Here is a 22,432-nt window from a genome sequence, read left to right on the forward strand (position 1 = left end):
GAGTCGAACGGGGGACAGATTTCTTTGAGAGCCTTTTCTTGGGTATACTCATCCTGAAAGCAAAATCAGACGGCTCTCCTTTCGCAAGTAAAGCCGACCTCAGTTCAACTTACCTGATGGTCCGTCTTTTAAATTGCAGCGGGAGCGCCTGACTCCCGCTGTAGCCGCTGTTGCACTGCTGGCATAATGCCGTGCATGCGTGCTGAGCGAGTTCTTCACGTAGTCACTCACGTGACTCCGAAGTAAAATCACCGGGCTGCATTCATTAAGTCTATACAAAGCAAACCAACTTTGTTCTGATAAATGAATAGCTAGGCCAAATTGATAACTGCTGTAATTTATGCATTTCAAGCAGATTTGTGTGTTCCATATGTTGTCCATCTCTGCAAAGCAAAGATGCTCCTTGGTACATTTATTTTAGAGGTATATTACATTAGCACCTGACACGCTGCAGGATTATGTTCAGTTAGGAAAGCTCTCCATTAATATCAATACTTTTAACCCCTTTTTCAGTTCACAATTTGACACAGTTTTTCATGTGAACCACACTTTCGGTGAAGCTTACACTTCTAGGATTTGCACATCTTTATTTCTCTGCTATGCCCTTAATGGACAGCACAGATTTGACCCGTGTAAGGAACTGAGGCTCCAGAATAGGATTAAATTACCCTTTCTTCATAAAAGAAAAGGCCACAAGTTCTTGTCTTCGTTTATCAGCGTGAGATCAGCATGAGTTAACCAATATCCATCTGTTTCTTCTTAATGGGAGGTTTACTGTTCATTCTCACATCCTTCACTGTTTCTCATGGCATTTACAATCTTCTCCACTTTTGTCGCCTCCCATACGAAGACTAGGTTAGCAACATGATAGCTCTCTTCAAACCCAAAGCCATATATCACAACCCAATGACCAGAGTGGCCCTCGATAAATTTATTGCCTTTACAAATAGTAAACTGTATTTCTTTTAAAAAGGACACAAAGTGCTGGAGAGCTCAGCAGGTCAGGCAGCAGCTCTGGAGAACATGAACAGGTGACGATTTGGGTCTCAACCCTTCATTTGTGAGTTGAGAAGACTACACTAATGTAGCTCATTCACAAAAAATGTTAAAACTCTGCACTTGGTATGATGCAAATTTCTATAAGGTTTCTTAGCAGAAGAGAATCCTTACAGACTTTGCAACATTAAAAGGATTTGTTTTCTGATTTTACTTTTTATAGTCTGGGTTATTGTAGTTCACTTTATAGTCATGCACTGCAGTGTTTCTGAAGCCATTGCCATTGTAACTCAAGAAACATCACGTCACCTTCACAGCAAGATCCCATGGTAAATAACTAGGCAATCTACTTTTTACAGATGTGGATCAGGGATGAATTAGGATTCCAGGGACCCCTGCTTTTTCCAGAATCCGAACTGTATGGTGACTATCATGCCTATCTATATTAATCCAGTTGCCTGCATTCAGAAATAACCGGCAAGGTGCCTCTTAAATGTAGTTACATTTCCTCCCACCAACAGCACCTTTCGCAATTATTTCCAGATACCAACTATCGTGTGAAAAAAGTGCTCCTCGGATCCTCGTTAAACCCCCCTCTCATCTTAAACCTCTGCTTCCTAGATTTGTACACTCCTACCATGGGAAACAGATACGAGGTAAATGTCCTATGTAGGCTTCTCATAATTGTATACACTTCTATCATGTCACTTCTATCATGGAAAACATATCTATCCTATCCAATCCTTCTTGATAACTTAAGCTCCCCAATCCAGGCAACATCTTTGCAAATCTTTTCTTCACCCTCCCTAGCTGAAACATGTCCTCTCTATAGTGTGGTGACCACAACTGCACACAATACTCCAAGTGCAATCTAACCCATATTTTATACAGCTGTAATATGAGGTCCCAATTTTTATACTCAGTGCCTCAATCGATTAAGGCAGGCATGCTAATGCCTTCACTACCTTTAGACTTTAGAAAGATACAGCACGGAAACAGGCCCTTCGGCCTACCGAGTCCACGCCAATACACCCATACACTAACACTATCCTACACACCAGGGAAAATTGCACAACTTACTGAAGCCAATTAACCTACAAACCAATATATCGTTGGAGTGTGGGAGAAATCCGGAGTACCCTGAGAAAGCCCACGCGGTCTCAGGAAGAATGTACAAACACTTCGTACAAACAGCACCCATTGTCAGGATCGAACCCGGGTCTCTGGCGCTGTAAGGCAGCAACTCTACCACTACGCCACTGTGCTTCCCTACCAGTCAACCTGTGATTCTATTTTCGGGATGTACTTGTACCCAAAAGTCTCACTGTTCAACAACACGTTGCAGGGACCTGCTCTGATTTAACTGCTCAAAATGCAGGACCATGTATGTCCGAATTAAGTTCATGTGCCATTCATTGGCCCACTTTCCCAGTTGGTCTAGATCCGGTTGCAGCCTTAGACAACCTTCTTCACTGTCCAACAAATCACCAATTTTGATGTGATCTGTACTCTCATCCAAATCATGAATGCATATGTCAGAGGAGCCAGCACGAATTCCTGTTGCACACCACCGGTCACAGGCTTCCAATCCATAAACAACCCTCTACCACCATTCTCTTACTCCTTCCACCAATCCAATTCTGTACCCAATTTGCAAACTCACCCTGAAGCACTAACCTTTCGGACCATCTTATCATATTTGAACTTATCAAATGCCAATTCTCATAGTCACCTTTTCAAGAAACCTATTGTTGTGAGATGATTTCCCACACACAAAGCCACGTTGACAACCCCTAATCAGTCCTTACCTTTCCAAATGCAAATAAATCCTGTCCCTCAAAATCATTAACAATAACTTTCCCACCACTGATGCAAGGATCACTGGCCTGCAGTTCTTGGACCAACCCTTGCCAGCATTTTTAAATAAAGATTTAACATTAACTATCCTCTTGTCATCTGTTACCTGATCTGTAACTAATGAAAATACATAAATCTCTGCAATCTCTTCTCTTGCTTCCCATAATACACTCTTTGAAATAATTCAGAGAATAGGCATGGACTTGTCAGTCTCATCTGGAAGAAGGCACCTCCAACTGAATTCTGCTAGATTGCGCTGGATAAGGCTGCACAGCTGCAATTTGGTCAAAGTGTAATCAAAACAATGGACAGATTCAGATTCAAACTTTATTGTCATTGTGCAGCGTACAGTACAGAGACAACAAAATGCAGTTAGCATCTCACCCAGAAGAGCGAACATAGAATAATGGAACAGTAAAATATATATATGTACATACAGTAGCAGTAGTGCAATTTTTCTGGGGGAGGGAGTGTCCGGTGGGGGGTGACTGGCAATCACCATGGTGCAGAGTTAAGTTGTGTAACAGCCGCAGGGAAGAAGCTGTTCCTGAACCTGCTGGTCTGTAAATTGAGAGACCTGTAGCGCCTCCCAGATGGGAGGAGGGTAAACAGTCTGTGGTTGGGGTGAGAGCAGTCCTTGACGATGCTGCGCGCCCTTCGCAGACATCGCTTGCTCTGGACAGACTCAATGGAGGGGAGTGAGGAACCGGTGATGCGTTGGGCAGTTTTCACCATCCTCTGCAGTGCTTTCCGGTCGGAGATAGAGCAGTTGCCATACCATACTGTGATACAGTTGGTAAGGATGCTCTCGATGGTGCAGCGGTAGAAGTTCACCAGAATCTGAGGAGACAGATGGACCTTCTTTAGTCTCCTCAGGAAGAAGAGATGCTGGTGAGCCTTCTTGACCAGTGTTGAGGTATTGTGGGTCCAAGAGAGGTCATCAGAGATGTTGACCCCCAGAAACCTGAATCTGGAAACACGTTCCATCTCCGTCCCGTTAATATGGATGGGGGTGTGCGTGCAACCCCTAGACCTTCTGTAGTCCACAAAGAGCTCCTTGGTCTTCTTGGAGTTAAGGGCCAGGTTGTTGTCAGCGCACCATGCTGCTAGGAGCTGGACCTCCTCCCTATAGGCCGACTCATCGTTGTCGCTGATGAGGCCAATCACCGTTGTATCATCTGCATACTTGATGATGGTGTTAGTACCAAGTACAGGTGTGCAATCGTAGGTGAAGAGGGAGTAGGTGAAGAGGGTGGCTCAGCACACAGCCCTGTGGAACACCGGTGTTCAGGGTGAGGGTTGAAGAGGTGTGGTTGTCTGACCTAACAGACTGGGGTCTGTTAGTTAGAAAGTCCAGTGTCCAGTTGCAGAGGGAGGGGTCGATGCCCAGGTCGCTGAGTTTGGTGATCAGTTTTGAGGGGATAATGGTGTTAAATGCTGAGCTATAGTCGATGAACAGCATTCTCACATAGGTGTCTCTGTTGTCGAGGTGGGAGAGGGCGGAGTGAAGTGCCGTTGAGATGGCATCCTCCGTACTCCTGTTCTTGCGGTAGGCGAACTGGTAGGGGTCCAGTGTGGGAGGTAGGCAGCCTTTGAGGTGTGCCAGGACCAGCCTCTCGAAGCACTTAGTGATGATGGGAGAAAGTGCAACTGGGCGGAAGTCGTTGAGGCTCGCCGCAGTGGAGTGTTTTGGCACCGGCACGATGGAGGTGGTTTTAAGGCACGTGGGGACAACTGCTTAGGCAAGTGACAGGTTGAAGATGTCAGTCGAGACGTCTGTCAGCTGCGCAGCACAGGCCCTGAGGACGCGCCCGGGGATGCCGTCAGGGCCAGCAGCCTTTCGTGCATTAATCCGGCTCAGTGCCACATACACGTCGTAGGGGGTGAGTGTGAGGGGCTGGTGATCATCAGGGAGCACAGCCTTGATGGCCATCTCTTGATTGTCCCTGTAATTGGGAGTAAATTGGGTTAAAGACATGTTTTACCTGCAGAACTTGGTGTTCAAACAGTCCAGATTAATACGAGCAAAATTCTGGTTGAAAAGGTTCTACATGAAATAATTTCAAGAGTTAGCCTATATCTACTGAATATGTGCTTGTAGTTGTCAAATCAGTACCAAAAGCAGAGTTGCTAAAAAGGTCAAAAGCACAATCAATGCAAGGGAAGAGAGCATTGCAGAGACTCAGCATAACATAGCAAATGAGGCATAACGTGTGGAAGCAGTTATATTCTGTCGCCATATGTGCAAATGCCACACAGGAAAGATGGGATTGATATTGGTCATCCACTAATAAAAAAGTTGTCTCTCCTGCCCATGAGCCATCCATACTGAACACTGGGAAAGTAAATCACTGAAATTAAAAAGAAAAACCACAATTTCATGCCTTCAGAAAAAGGTTGCATGCACCTCTGTATAAAAGCAATGTGAATGCATGCTGTGCATGCGTGTACAGAGCGCCATGACAACCAATTCTCACATTCGAGCCCTTTTGTTTCAAAGGAATTAAATGTCACCATTTTAAGCCCCTTCTAACACTATCATACTGTGCTGCATTACTTTCCAACTTTGATATTTAAATGTGTCATTGATCTCCTGCAGGCTGGTTAAGAGCACTATGGCTTCGGCACCTGTGCAATGTGTCCCTTCCTTCTGTGGAGTGTCACAGAGTTTGACTTCATGCAGTTTATGCCCTTTATATCAATGTTCATCTTTCCCAATTCCTCCAGTAACATAAAGCAGTGCAGACACGATGCTATTAAATATTTTGTCATCAAAATCTTTATTTTACTCTTTCCTCTGTATTATTTTGTAATAATTTAGTCTGGACATTCGAAGGACAAAGGACATTTATTGGTGCATACACCAATTGGTGCTGTGAAATTTGAGTTACCATGCAGCACACAAATAAGATAAACACAACACTCTAGAATTTAACATTAAACATAAAAACAGCCCCCCACAGCGGAAAGGCCGCGCCAATCCAGATAGTAGGCCCCGAGGGGGGGGGGCGAAGATGTGGCTCGGAGAAAAGATGCATTCTCGACCAAGTAGTGACTGAGAAGACAGTTTCCCCCTCCCCCCCACCCCCACATAAAAAAGACTGAAAGACCTCCAAAAATAAATTTTAGACTAAAAATAACAAAAAGGTGAAAGGACAGACAGCTGCTGGCGAGGCTGCCACACTCACTGGCGCCACCACTCGTTATTCACAAGTGAGAATATGGAGTTTGCAACGCAGCCCCTCATAATTCCAAATCAGTGATTCAATTTTACAGTGAAACACAAGAACAATGATGCACCGCATATTGTCAGAAGTACAACATTTTGAATGAAACGTTACCCTGAGACATCTGAAGGGCTGCCAACTCTCACGCATTGAGAGTGAGATTCACGCATTTCACGAAATTCTCACGCTCTCACGCTAATCACAGAATTTCTCACGCTCAAAAAACATATTTTAAAATAAATAAATAAATAAATAAAGTCACGGACAATTCAATTCGCCCAAAGCTTCCAGATCTCCACACTCACCAATAAGAATAGTTTTCTGTCGGCGGGTTTCCCGTAAAGAAAGAGCAATTTGATTGTCTTAAACCCATCGCACACTATTTAAAATGGCAATGTAACCGCAGTACTAATGATTCCATTTGACATTCATGGACCCAAAATCTGCAGGTGCTGGAAATTCAAAATAAAGCAAAAATTGTTTTAGAGGTGAGTAAAAATAAAAACCATGAGGGGAACATATAAGGTAGTTTTTCCTGGGATATGTGATTCAAGAACTAGAGGGCATTGGCTTAAAGCAGGGGTGTCAAACTACCGGCCAGCGAAGGGGTCCAATCCGGCCTGCGATATGATTTTGGGGAAAAAAGTAGTAAACGACACATTCCCGTGCAGATGGTGCGACACGGCGGTGATCCCAGCACCGACCCCTGAGGCACCGCTCACACCTCCCGCCCTTACCTTCGGCGGCTCTGTGTCTGTCGGCCACTCTGTCCACACCCCATGGAGCTTTAACCCTGGCCCGGAGCCAGGAGGGTGGGGGGGGTGGGGGAAAGCTCCCCGGACATCGCCAACTCTCTAATTTTCTCTCCGGGTGTTGTCGCCACTTCACTGACACACACTCTCACACACAACCTGACACACACTCTTACACACACACTGGCACACACACTCTCTCACCCTCATACACACCCTCACAAATACATTCTCACACACCATCTCACACTCTCACACATTCTCTCCCACACAATCTCTCACACACTCTCTCTCACACACTCTCTCAAACACACTCTCTCACACACTCTCTCACAACCCCTCACATGCACCCTCACACGCACCCTCACACACACATTGGCAGACACAAGGTTTAGAGGGATATGGGCCAAATGCGGATAAATGGGACTAGTTTAGATGGGGCATCTTGATCTGCATGAACAAGTTGGGATGAAGGGCCTGTTTCCATGCTGTAAGACTATGACACATTGTAGAAATGGTGCAATTGTTCTGGAAAGGGTCCACGGGCAATGTATGAAGATATTGGCAGGGCTGGATTTTATTTTTTCACTTTGAAGAAAGATTTGATAACTGGGATTTATTCTCTGCAGCAACGGAGGTGAAGAAAAGACTTCGTTGAGGTGAATAATATTATGAGAATAGGACCTGTTTCACTTAACAAAGAGTGTAGGAAGGAACTGCAGGTGCTGGTTTCAGCTGAAGATAGACACAAAAAGCTGGAATAACTCAGCGGGACAGGCAGAATCTCTGGAGAGAAAGAATGGGTGATGTTTAGGGTCGATATCTTCAGACTGAAAAGGTTGAAAAACAGCCATAGAGATGTAAACATAGAAACATAGAAACATAGAAATTAGGTGCAGGAGTAGGCCATTCGGCCCTTCGAGCCTGCACCGCCATTCAATATGATCATGGCTGATCATCCAACTCAGTATCCCGTACCTGCCTTCTCTCCATACCCTCTGATCCCCTTAGCCACAAGGGCCACATCTAACTCCCTCTTAAATATAGCCAATGAACTGGCCTCGACTACCCTCTGTGGCAGGGAGTTCCAGAGATTCACCACTCTCTGTGTGAAAAAAGTTCTTCTCATCTCGGTTTTAAAGGATTTCCCCCTTATCCTTAAGCTGTGACCCCTTGTCCTGGACTTCCCCAACATCGGGAGCAATCTTCCTGCATCTAGCCTGTCCAACCCCTTAAGAATTTTGTAAGTTTCTGTAAGATCCCCTCTCAATCTCCTAAATTCTAGAGAGTATAAACCAAGTCTATCCAGTCTTTCTTCATAAGACAGTCCTGACATCCCAAGAATCAGTCTGGTGAACCTTCTCTGCACTCCCTCTATGGCAATAATGTCCTTCCTCAGATTTGGAGACCAAAACTGTACGCAATACTCCAGGTGTGGTCTCACCAAGACCCTGTACAACTGCAGTAGAACCTCCCTGCTCCTGTACTCAAATCCTTTTGCTATGAAAGCTAACATACCATTCGCTTTCTTCACTGCCTGCTGCACCTGCATGCCCACTTTCAATGACTGGTGTACCATGACACCCAGGTCTCGCTGCATCTCCCCTTTTCCTAGTCGGCCACCATTTAGATAATAGTCTTCTTTCCTGTTTTTGCCACCAAAATGGAGAACCTCACATTTATCCACATTATACTGCATCTGCCAAACATTTGCCCACTCACCCAGCCTATCCAAGTCACCTTGCAGTCTCCTAGCATCCTCCTCACAGCTAACACTGCCCCCCAGCTTAGTGTCATCCGCAAACTTGGAGATATTGCCTTCAATTCCCTCATCCAGATCATTAATATATATTGTAAATAGCTGGGGTCCCAGCACTGAGCCTTGCGGTACCCCACTAGTCACTGCCTGCCATTGTGAAAAGGACCCGTTTACTCCTACTCTTTGCTTCCTGTTTGCCAGCCAGTTCTCTATCCACATCAATACTGAACCCCCAATGCCGTGTGCTTTAAGTTTGTAAACTAATCTCTTATGTGGGACCTTGTCGAAAGCCTTCTGGAAGTCCAGATACACCACATCCACTGGTTCTCCCCTATCCACGCTACTAGTTACATCCTCGAAAAATTCTATAAGATTCGTCAGACATGATTTACCTTTTGTAAATCCATGCTGACTTTGTCCAATGATTTCACCACTTTCCAAATGTGCTGCTATCCCATCTTTAATAACTGACTCTAGCAGTTTCCCCACTACCGATGTTAGACTAACTGGTCTGTAATTCCCCGTTTTCTCTCTCCCTCCCTTCTTAAAAAGTGGGGTTACGTTTGCTACCCGCCAATCCTCAGGAACTACTCCAGAATCTAAAGAGTTTTGAAAGATTATTACTAATGCATCCACTATTTCTGGAGCTACTTCCTTAAGTACTCTGGGATGCAGCCTATCTGGCCCTGGGGATTTATCGGCCTTTAATCCATTTAATTTACGGAACACCACTTCCCGGCTAACCTGGATTTCACTCAATTCCTCCAACTCCTTTGACCCGCGGTCCCCTGCTATTTCCGGCAGATTATTTATGTCTTCCTTAGTGAAGACGGAACCAAAGTAGTTATTCAATTGGTCCGCCATATCCTTGTTCCCCATGATCAACTCACCTGTTTCTGACTGCAAGGGACCTACATTTGTTTTAACTAATCTCTTTCTTTTCACATATCTATAAAAACTTTTGCAGTCAGTTTTTATGTTCCCTGACAGTTTTCTTTCATAATCTATTTTTCCTTTCCTAATTAAGCCCTTTGTCCTCCTCTGCTGGTCTCTGAATTTCTCCCAGTCCTCCGGTATGCTGCTTTTTCTGGCTAATTTGTACGCATCATCCTTCGCTTTGATACTATCCCTGATTTCCCTTGTTATCCACGGATGCACTACCTTCCCTGATTTATTCTTTTGCCAAACTGGGATGAACAATTTTTGTAGTTCATCCATGCAGTCTTTAAATGTCTTCCATTGCATATCCACCGTCAACCCTTTTAGAATTAATTGCCAGTCAATCTTGGCCAATTCACGTCTCATACCCTCAAAGTTACCTTTCTTTAAATTCAGAACCATTGTTTCTGAATTAACAATGTCACTCTTCATCCTAATGAAGAACTCAACCATATTATGGTCACTCTTGCCCAAGGGGGCACGTACAACAAGACTGCTAACTAACCCTTCCTCATTACTCAATACCCAGTCTAAAAACACAATGACTGGAGATGTGTGTTATCCAACTAAGGCAAGAAATCAGAATCATGTGTTCATCTTTATTGGCGTGACACCATAATAAATATATTACAGAAAAAATAATTTATTGGGGTGGCATGGTGGCGCAGTGGTAGAGTTGCTGCCTTACAGCATCACAGACACAGATTTGATCCTGACGATGGGTGCCGTCTGTACAGAATTTGTCCATTCTCCCGATGACCACATGGATTTTCCCCGGAATTCCGGTTTCTCCCACATCCGAAAGAAGTGCAGGTTTGTAGGTTAATTGGCTTCTGTAAAATGTCCCTGGCGTGTAGGATAGACCTGGTGTATGGTAGATTGCTGGTCGGTGTGGACTTGGTGGGATGAAGGGCCTGTTTCCATAATTTGTTTTATATATATGGGAGAGTGGGGGAGGGTGTGGGAGGGAGGTGTCTCCCCTCCCATGGTAGGGAGCTTTTGCATTTTTCAGCTTGAAATTGTGCAATCTGGTGCATACTGTAGCGAGTCTTTTAACTTACACTTGAATGCAACATTTATGCTTCAAATTGGATTAGGTATGATTAAGGTTAGGCTAAATTACATTCCTAATTACATTCCACAGTAGAGCCAGGCTCTGATCAACAGGTGCAGCACATGAATTACCTTAGTATATTCATGTATGGAAATCAGATTATAATTCATGCTGTTATGCATATAGAGAAACAAAAACATAGAAACAAGGCAAGAGGAGTCAGACTTCCATCACTGATCTGCACAAATAAATCAATCAACATTACCCTTTGACTATAGAAACAAGATGAAAATAATACCACATATTCAACCGTATATGGTTCAATGAAATTAAGATATATGTTTTACATATATATTGAAACAGGCCCTTCATCCCACCAAGTCCACACCGACCAGCAATCTACCATACACCAGTTCTATCCTACACGCCAGGGACAATTTACAGAAGCCAATTAACCTACAAACCTGCACTTCTTTCGGATGTGGGAGAAACCGGAATATTAAGAAAAAACCATGTGGTCATAAGGAGAACGTACAAATACTGTACAGACAGCTGCCGTAGTCAGGATCAAACCTGGGTCTGTGGTGCTGTAAGGCAGCAACACTACCGCTGCGCCACCAAGCCACCCCATTAAATTATTTTTTGTGTAATATATTTATTATGGTGTCACGTCAATAAAGATGAACACATGATTCTGATTCCTGCCCTTAGTTGGGTAACACACATCTCCAGTCATTGTGTTTTACATCTATATGGCTGTTTTTCAACCTTTTCAGTCTGAAGGTCTCGACCCGAATATTTCTCAGACAGATTGGGGGCTGAAGTTGGACGCCGATAAAGGGAGGGACAAAGCTATGATAGATCACAAAAAAATGAATTTTAAATTTGAAGTGGTGTCAGGCTGAAAATATGGCTATTTTGTTTTCTACATAGAAGAGAGACAAATGAATGACAGGAAGAAGCCATTCTGCCTCTCGAGACATTCTGCATAGTTGACCTGTACCATAAATCTGTTTACCTAACTTAGTCCATTCCCTTGATGCTCTTTAATAAATATCTATTGATTATCCCGCCACATAAAATATTTCAGACCAGAGTACTCCATATTTCCATTGTATATTCTGTTCCATTGCACTAAATGGCCAAGCATTAATTTATGATATGCTTTTATTCTGGATTCTTTCCAGCTATCCAACTGAATATCTTCGACATTTTAAAGATCGGATGGCAGAATTCAAAGAGGGATGGGGTTACACTTCTTAAAGATTGATCATCACCTGAAGGATAAATTATTCTGTTCTTCCTACAGATGGTGTCTGCAACAATACAGATATTGTTGAGGTTTTCTGGCATTTTCTATTTGATGTTTCATATTTACATCATTTTCCATGACTTTTGCCTTTTATTATGTTCTTTAAGTGCGACATTGCCAGAGGAGCAAGATTATGGCTAAACACATCGTTGACCAACGTGAAGAACCAACAAACGGTGAATGTCGCCAATTTGGCCTAATACCAAAACTTGACAGTTACCATCCTAAATCACACATTATTCTGACAGTCCAGCTTGCAGACGAGCACACATTTACAACAGATGTTCCAATCTTTCGGCTCTTTATTTTTTTTTGCTAAACATATGAGAAGTTAATTTTTTTCCTGCCAATTCTAATTAGCAAACATTTCCTTACATTAGTGGTTTCCAGGTCTATGGTGCTTCCTGTTGAAGGATGACCCAGCCTCACTGTGTGAAGTCGCACATTGTTTCAGCAGTACATAAAGACCTCCTGAAGGGATGTTGAGCCTCTCCGTGCTGCCCCAGGGGTCAAGGACAAGGACCTCAGTCTGTAGCGGAGTTTGATCCGAAAACCTGGTGATTGTCCCATACAGAACCTCTGCTTTTATAGGACTTTACATGCACAGGCATACACTTCCACAATGTGGATGTTATGATTAAATTGTGATTCACCACTATTCAAATGAACCACTTCATGTCATTAAATGAAAATCATATTTATCACCGGCTATTGCATGTTAACTCAAGATGTTGTAGGGAAAGGCAGTTCACATTAAAACAGTGAAAGGTAATTTCGAAGGCATATCAGAACAAATTTTTAACAAAATGATTGATGGGCATTCAAAATGGGTTTCTAAATTAATGGATATGAAAACCACAAAATAATTCATGGAGCCGCCAGGGAAATTTACAAATGTGTGTGTGTGTATATGTATTTACGCACACACTTTTATATATATAGTTTTTAATCCTGATTCATACACATACCAGGGTGCATCCAAATAAAGCATCCGACTTGCCAGACGTTTTTAATTCGAACAGATAGAAAGGCAACGACTCAACAGTGAAAATACAAGGGCACATTCCAAAGAGACATGAGATTGAAGGCTCAACACTGGAAAAATCTTCACCGATAGCATCAATTAATCTCAGATATTGCTAAAAGTTTCAATGTACTTTTAGGCACCCTGCATTACCAAACCCCTAAGCCAGTGCCAGAATTTCACGGTATTCAAAGTAAATATCCAGGCATTTTATGTTAATCTACCCTGTGGCAGGAAATCCACATTTATGAAATTTAATGGAGAGAGTGAAATAAAGACCACATGATTGAGTTGGATGGATGGAGGTGGGAGATCATGAGATTAAATAGCCGGGTGTATATCCAACCAAAGTTGACAAAACTATTGGGATGATCAATTTTTCTTTATACCTATTTTCATCGTAGTAGAGTGACAACAACAGTTTTGCGCTAGTTTACGATCGTGATAGGGCATTGAGAATATTTCCCTTAACAGCCAATAGGTATCAGTCCTTTAATATCATCAAGAAACGAATAGTAGAGCATAACACTTGATTTTCAACTGCACCAACTGCCTCGTCTTCATTCAAAAGAACTCAAATCAAAAGTGCAGACAATGCCATCATTTGGGGAGGAAAGGGAATGAATTAAAAACACATGGCACAATCCTCACTTGTGAGGGGTCGCAGGTAATATATTACAGCTTGCAAGTGGTCGGCAGCTGAAACCGATCCAAACATTTCTATTGTGTCAAATGGAATCAATTCCGATCCCTTCCTGTGGCCGTTATGCTTTGATGTGCCAAACAGAATCAGTTTTCCTGTATAGACTCACAAAGAAACAGCTGATTAAGAAGCTCGTAAATCTGACAAGTCAGAGAGAGAGAAAAAGAAATCACACGTTAACAAAGTACAATGCCAGATGTTTGCAATGATTATTGTTGCACATCTGGCAGAGAACCTTATTAATATTGGAATTGTGCAGCCTCACTACCTCAGAAAAAACAGGTAGCACATTTACTGTATTGGCGACAGGAAGGGAAAGATATTCAGGACATGTGCCTTTCTCTTTAATCTACCCCCTGCTAAACAACACCAACCCCCATCTCTTTGAAGAGGAATTGTTGCCACATTTTGGGAGCTTTCACCCAGCATTATGTTGTTGAGTGAAACTGTAGGGAAGATTTATACAGGAGCAACCAGTCACAGTGAGTGGCAAATCACTAGTTCCACTAGTTCATCCCCCAATGCAAATCAACTGCTCAGCAACTAGAAAGGACTTGACTACAAATGTCAATCCTCAGGATGATTTTGAGATCACTGGAATTCATTGATTTCTTAAATTCTGGGATTAAACTATCCATTGGGGGAAAAAAACTATGTTATTTCACTTTATCATTATTACAATGTCACAATGGAATTGGAGAATTGAGACCAGGCAAATGTGCTGTCATACAATTAAACTTTCTAGAATGACAGTCAACCAGGGGTGCAAATGTAGATTTGGAATCTGAAGATGCATCCAACAAGCATTGCCTCAGAGATCAGTGCTGGGCCCATTCCTTATTGTGGTTTATATTGACGATTTAGATGAGAATGTGCAAAGTATGATGAGTAAATTTTCAGATTACACTAAATTAGGTGTTATCGCACACAGTTAGGAGGGTTATCACAAATTATAGCAGGATCTTGATTAGTGGGCAAGTGGGCTGATGAATGGCAAATGGAGTTCAATGCAGATAAGCATGAGGTGTTGTATTTTGGGAAGTCAAACAAGGGCAGGACCTTCAAAGAGAACGGTTGGGCCCTGGGGAGTTTCGTCAGAGGTATCTTGGAGTGGGTTGGCGGCGCGACCGACGTCGCAGCGGCCTCTGCAGTCCGTCTGTCTTTTTTTATTTTATTGTCCTGTTGAGTGTATAGTTTGTGGTGGGTTTTTGACTGTGTATGTGTGGAGGGCGGGGGGGTGGGTGGGGGAAACTTTTAGATCTCTTCCCTGTACGGGGACCCGACCTTTTCCCTGTCGGGTCTCCGTTGCCGTTGGGGCCTAGCACCGTGGAGCGGCCTCCAACCGGAACGACAGCTCAAGTCATGGCGCCTGCGGAGCTGCGGACCTACCATCGTAGAGCTGGCCAGCTTCGGAGCGTGGAGAGCTGCGGTGGCGCGCTGCTGCGATCCGACTCCGGTGGATGGTGACACCGGGAGCTCGCGGGTCCCCGGTGGGAGACCGCCTTGCGGGGCACCGGCAACGGCGACTTCTCCCGCTCGAATTGCGGGGTTGAAAGTGACCTGGAGCAGGGCCTTACATCGCCCGGCGCGGCTTTAAATGGCCGCGGACTTGCTAGCGACCGCCGGGGGCGCCAACATCGGGACCCGGAGCAGGGCCTTACATCGCCGGGCGCGGCCGCGGACTTGCTAGCGCCCGCCGGGGGCTTTGACTTTGACTTCGGGAAAGGAATGGAGAGCAGGGGAGAGACAAGACTTTGCCTTCCATCACAGTGAAGAGGAGATTCACTGTGATGGATGTTTGTGTAAATTGTGTTGGTGTGTGTCTTGGTTCTTTTCTTGTATGACTGCAGAAACCAAATTTCGTTTGAACTTCATGTAAGGTTCAAATGACAAATAAACGGTATTGTATTGTATTGTATTGTATTGTATTGTATTGTATTGTATTGTATATTGTACAAGTGCACAGTTCCCTGAAAGTGGCGTCACAGGTGGATAGATTGGTTAAGGTGGCTTTTGGTACATTGGCCCTCGTCAGTCAGGGTATTATAAATGTTGGGACGTTATGTTACAGTTTTGGTTTTGCCATGTTTGGAGTATTGTGTTTGGTTGTGGTCACACTGCAATGGGAATAACAGAAAAAGGAAAGAGCTTGGAGGAAATTGATGAGGATGTTGCCACAACTCAAGCACCTGGACTGCTTTGGTGCCACCTCCTGCACCTACACACAACTGACTGACTTCATCCACTTCACCACCAACTTCCATCCGGCACTCCAATACACCTGGACGATTTCCGACACTTCCCTACCATTCCTTGACCTCACCATCTCCATCGCAGGGGACAGACTCCTGACCGACATACATTACAAACCCACTGACTCACATGGCTATCTGGACTACACGTCTTCCCACCCTGCCCCCTGTAAAGACTCCATCCCCTACTCCCAATTCCTCCGCCTACGACGCATCTGTTCCCAGGATGAGACATTTCATACCAGGGCATCGGAAATGTCCTCATTCTTCAGGGAACGGGGATTCCCCTCCGCCACCATAGATGAGGCTCACACCAGGGTCTCATCCATACCCCGTAACACTGCTCTCTCTCCCCATCCCCGCACACGCAACAAGGGCAGAGTCCCTCTGGTCCTCACCTTTCACCCCACCAGCCGGCAAATACAACACATAATCCTCCGCCATTTCCGCCACCTCCAACGTGACCCCACCACTCGCCACATCTTCCCATCTCCCCCCATGTCTGCCTTCCGCAAAGACCGCTCCCTCCGCAACTCCCTCGTCAATTCTTCCCTTCCCTCCCGCACCACCCCCTCCCCGGGCACTTTCCGTTGCAACCGCAAGAAATGCAACACCTGTCCCTTCACCTCCCCCCTCGACTCCATTCAAGGTCCCAAGCAGTCGTTCCAGGTGCGACAAAGGTTCACCTGTATCTCCTCCAACCTCATCTACTGCATCCGCTGCTCTAGATGTCAGCTGATTTACATCGGTGAGACCAAGCGTAGGTTGGGCGATCGTTTCGCCGAACACCTCCGCTCAGTCCGCAATAACCTACCTGACCTCCCGGTGGCTCAGCACTTCAACTCCCCCTCCCATTCCCAATCCGACCTCTCTGTCCTGGGTCTCCTCCATTGCCAGAGTGAGCAACAGCGGAAATTGGAGGAACAGCACCTCATATTCCGTCTGGGGACCTTGCGTCCTTATGGCATTAACATTGAATTCTCCCAATTTGGCTAGCCCTTGCTGTCTCCTCCCCTTCCTTAACCCTCTAGCTGTCTCCTCCCACCTTCCCATCCGCCCGCCCTCGGGCTCCTCCTCCTCCTCCCCTTTTCCTTCTTTCTTTCCCCCCCCCACCCCCCATCAGTCTGAAGAAGGGTTTCGGCCCGAAACGTCGCCTATTTCCTTCGCTCCATAGATGCTGCTGCACCCGCTGAGTTTCCCCAGCAATTTTGTGTACCACCTGAACTATAGGTTGTGCAAAATTGGACATTAGGTTTGGTTGGCATGGAAAAGTTGGGCAGAAGGGCCTGTTTCTATGCTATATGGTTTTATGACCAATACTCTAACTCCAGCATCTGCAATTCCTTCTTAAACACTCTAACTACAACATTTGCCATAAATCTTAAGTGAGAATATTACCATTGTGTTAGATCCATTTTTAATAGCCTCAACAACTAATTATAGTACAATTTTTCCACATCAAGCAAACTTTCTAACATACGAGAACAGCAGCAGCTCTCATTATTAGCACAAAATTGGGATCAATTAATCATGAATGACTGTGATTTAATAACGCAAATGTCATTTCTCTATATGGGGCCACCATAAGAAAACTTAAAACATATCTATGGTGTCAAATGGAATCAATTCAGATCCAAATGGCTCTTCTGCTTTAAAGTGCTAAAGCATTTTCCTTATTGACTAACAAAAGAACAACAGATTATTAAGGAGCCTATATATCAAATAAATAGAATGCTGCGATATGGCCTTCATTTCTGTAAAAGTAGCAAACCAGCTATTTAACGTTTATAGGCCTTTTAGAGTTATATCTTGCATCAAGAGATAACAGGTGAACATCTAAAAAGAACATAGCACCTACCATTGACATTCCATTACCATGGCTAAGCCTGTAATTTAATCAGCTGTTTCGTTACAAGTCAATACAGAAAAAATGATTGACACATCAAAGCACAGCAGCTACAGGAAGGGATTGGAATTAATTCTATTTGGCAGAATAGAAATGCTTAGGTTTCAGCTGCAGACCAATAACCTGTTGGTCATCACTGACAGAAAACTTAATTGGACCAGGCACATAAATGCTGTGACTACAACAGAAGGCCACATGCAGGTTATCCTGCAGTGAGTAATCCATCTCCTAACAATGCATGGCCTTTCCATCATCTATAAACCACAGGTCATGAGTGATGAAACACTCTTCTGCTGGTTGGATAAGCTCAATGCCAACAATTCTCAAGACACCAACCAGGACAAAGTAGCCTGCATGTTTTAAACCCCACCAACCACAAAAAAACATTCATTCCAGCACTAGTACACAGTGTACACCATTTACAAAATGCACTACATTTTACTTAATCAGACCACTCTGACGGTGCCCCTCAAATCTGCCACCCATACATCCAAGGGCAGGAGGTGCATGAGAGGACCACTACTTACAGGTTGCTGTCTAAGTCACTTATCACCAAGACTTGTAAATATATCACTTGGCCTCCATTGTCACTGGGTCCTTTTCATGGAACTCCTTCCCCAATTGCACAGTAAGAACACCTTCACTAGAAGGACTGCAGCTCACCACCAGCAGATTCTCAAGAGCCATGAAAGACAAATAATAAATGCTTCCATTGTGGTTGATGCACAGATCCTAAGGAAAGAAATCCCTTAAGGCAACGAGTCTCAACTAAAATTACCAAAGCAATGTGTTAAGGTCATTTCACATTCAGTTCTTCAAGATACTCTTACCTTTAAACTGCCACTTCTTTACAAGGGCAATATTTATATTCAGTTATAAATTGAACTAATGTACTGGAGTTCTTGGTCTCTGCACCTACGAAGCTGCTTTTGACATCTCCCGATTTTGGTGGATATTCTCATCCTATAGATTGCATATCACACAAATCTAATTACGATTCTGGGTGGCTTAAAAAAGAAGAAACTCTTTAGTCCAGCGAAGACGAAACAAGAAGGGGTAACTAAACTTAGTGCATAAATGTTGGTCTAGATGGAATCCTAGGTTTCCAAGGCAAGTTTAGGAAAAAAATTGCAGAGGTCCTGGCCTTAATATTTCAAACATCTTTAGATTCACTGGTGCTTCAGAAAATTAAACAACATCATTCCTCAATGATGGTGCCACGTAATTAGGCTGTCATCAAGATTGAAAGCAATGGAATAAATGGGGCCATGGCAGCATGGGGAGAAAATCAATGTCAGAACAATAGGACAAGTTAGTTTTCTGGAAAGAAGTAGATCCCCATGGTTAGTACAAGAACCATTGTTTCTCCTGATATGCCTCAGCACAAGTTCTAAGTATACCGATGACACAAAAGCTGGAGGGATAGCTAAGTGTGAGTTTGACTGCAGCAGACTTCAAGGTGGAAGAGAGAGCATGCTGGAATTGGTAGATGTGTGGCACATCAATGAGGTGTTACATTAATATTTACAGGATGCAGCCAATAGAAACAATCCAAAAAGGGTACCAGAGTGATCTGGGACCAGATATGGTATTTTATTAAAGTTGGCGGAATAGGCTGACAAAACATATGAAACCATGGAATATGAAGCAAGGACATTGTGATGAACCTGGCCATAGCGAGAATATTGTGTCCAGTTCTAGGGTGCCACACTTAGCAATGATGTGAAGGTTTTAGACCGGGTGTAGAAAATATTTATTATGATTCCTGGGATGATGGGATTTAATTATGTTGAGAGGGTGCAGAAGCTGGGGTAGTCCTCCTTGGAACAGAGCAGATCGCAAGCAAATGGTCGGAGGAATAAAGAGGCGACGGAATCAATGGACCTAGAATGAAGGCAATTGGCAAAAAAAGTAAAACTAATATGATATAAAGCGATGAGCAGAAAGGTCTGGAATCCACTGTCAGGCGTGGCAGTGCAGGTATGTTTCAACTGAGTATTCGAAAGGGAGTGGGATAAGCACCTGTAAGGGATAAATTTGCAGGGATTAAGTCCAAGAGTGGGATCAGCTAGATTGCTTTTTACGGACAGCCAGTAAAGACAAAAAGGGCAGAATAACCTCCTTCCATGTTGTAATTGTAGATTGGCTATTGCATGCTAGCCAATTATAGTGCTTGTTAGTAGTAGCTCCGCATAGTACATGGTTTATAGTATCAAGAGCTCGCCTCCCGTGGTCCTCGTTAGCCACCGACATCTTCGAGTGGCACGGGAAACACTATCTGGATCTTGTTGACTCTTACTGGTTAAAAATCAACCTACTGCAAACCATTTCTTCGGAGGCAGTGACTGAGAAGCTGCAACAGCACCTCTCCGTGCACGGCTCCCCTGCACGTATTCAGTCCGACAACGGCAGACAGTTCACCAGTCAAGCTTTTAAAAACTTTGCTAAACGATGGGACTTTCAACACGTTACCAGCAATCCCGAGTTCCCGCAGTCCAACGGACTCGCCAAACGCGCCGTTCGAAATGCAAAACAACTCATGGAACGATCATACCTTGCCAAATCAGACGTATACCTGGACCTGCTCAATCTAAGGAACATTGCACGGGATCCCATACTAGGTTCTCCAGCCCAACGACTGATGTCTCGCCAAACCCGTGCTCCCCTGCCTGTCTCCCAGCAGCTGTTGCAGCCACGAGTTCGTTCCCCGCCTGCGGTTCAAAAACAACTACAATTTAAACGTGACACGCAGAAGCGGTTCTTCGACAAGTTCAGCAAGCCACTTAAACCTCTTGCACGTGGACAAGTGGTTCGTCTGCAAACCGACAAGGGCCATGCACGCCTGGGACACATCTACGGCCCTGCCAAAGAACCACGTCCATACCTTGTCGAAGTGGACGGAGTCATCTACAGATGCAACCGTCAACACATCCTTCCGGTGAAGGAACCGCGTCCTGTGACTCCATAACCTGATGCCCCGCATCTCGTGCTTCCTCCAACAGTCGGTCCCACTCGCCCACCACCAACCGTCATTCCTACCGCGGTCTCCCTGCGTCGTTTGGCGCCTGGCTCGCCTATTTCGTCTCCCACCCTGCCTGTCTGGTCGCCAGTCGTTTCCCCACTCCCCTCCCCAGTCTCTTCTCCCACGAAAGGAGGTGAGGTGGTCTCGTACCACACAAGGGCCGGATGGGTTTGTAGGCCACCCATTAGATATGGCGATTTTGTGTAACTTTGCAAGTGTATTCTTAACATTCTGCTTATATTGCTTAGCCACCGATGTTTCTTTATTTCTACATGAAGAGATGTAGATTGGCTATTGCATGCTAGCCAATTATAGTGCTTGTTAGTAGTAGCTCCGCCTTGTACGTGCTTTATAGTATCAAGAGGTCGCCTACGCTAGCTAGTAGATGTAGCAGCTCGGAGCTGTAATGTATTGCAGATCCTATGCTGTAAGTGATTTAATAAACATGTGTTGTATCTTAATGTGTGTTCGGGTCACATCATTACAGTAATCATACTGTGAATATGTGAACCATCAGAGGATTACCCTGTGGTTGCATAATAGATTATCGTATACATGGGCAAAAACAATGCGAGTCTCGTGGACCACAGTGACCTCTTCTCCAGCAACTATAACTTCATTATTTATCAATAGCCCTCGCAACCTACTTGGTTGTTCCTAAAAAACTCATCCACAGATCATCGTAAAACACCCCAGTCAAGTTAGTAACTACTTCATCATAAACCAGTCATGAATATATCTTCATCAGCATTCTCCTTTGACATGCAGGACTCTGTAACTAAAGGGTGACAAGTCGCTGAGGTAACGTAACAATGGCCAAATACTTGGGACCAAACATTTCCACATGCAATTTATTGACTATGGCCAAAGGAAAATTACAGTCAGTCATAAATGTAGTAATCGCAGAAACTATGGCTGTAAGATATTCTACAAAGTGCACTTTACTTCACCAGAGGTGGCAATAGCACATTCAGCAGTTCGTGGCCTGACTATTTTACTTGGATAGTTACTGTACCTCACCCTACCCCATGATGGAGGCATCACATGACTATTTCCACGTCATAACAGATAGATAACGTATGATTCACTACAAGGTTTTATTTTGTAGTTTATATGCCTCCTCTCCCCACAGCCGAAGGTCGTTGTACTGTATATGAGACACAACATGGCAGCCGACCTCAGGGGAAACTTCGAATAATACTGTGGCAACCAGAGGAAGAGGTTAAGCTCAATAACATTAGTCAGCTCTCTCGCATCCCACAGCATTGCCACTTTCCCCAGACAGGTCTCTGAACCTCCTGCTGATTCTGTGCCCCAGATAGACAGCATAAAGTCACATAAGTGCACAACTACTGTGCTTCAGCCAGACAATTCGCATCTGCAACCTGCTCAGTCCTTGCCAGCACATCCTGACGCACCATCACCTCTCGAAAACACCTTCATGTGCTCCAATTCAGTCTCTATGCTAATGAAAATATCAGTTGATTGTATCAACACCTTAGGATCCCCTGCAGTATTTTATTCAACACTGACTGAAAAGTCTTCAGTACTGACATTATCACATATGGCAGCTTTGTGCAGGCATACAATCTCTTATGCATATTAGTCGTCTGATACTTGATACCGCCC

General features: G+C 44.3%; 1 protein-coding gene across 2 annotated transcripts in view; it reads right to left on the reverse strand.

Annotated features, from left to right (window-relative positions):
• pard3b (par-3 family cell polarity regulator beta) overlaps nt 1–22,432 on the reverse strand; it is a 1,048,449-nt gene that overhangs the window by 755,800 nt on the left and 270,217 nt on the right. The gene's annotated exons all lie outside the window — the stretch shown is intronic.

Source organism: Amblyraja radiata, chromosome 7 (assembly GCF_010909765.2).
Source record: "Amblyraja radiata isolate CabotCenter1 chromosome 7, sAmbRad1.1.pri, whole genome shotgun sequence".
NCBI lineage: Eukaryota > Metazoa > Chordata > Chondrichthyes > Rajiformes > Rajidae > Amblyraja > Amblyraja radiata.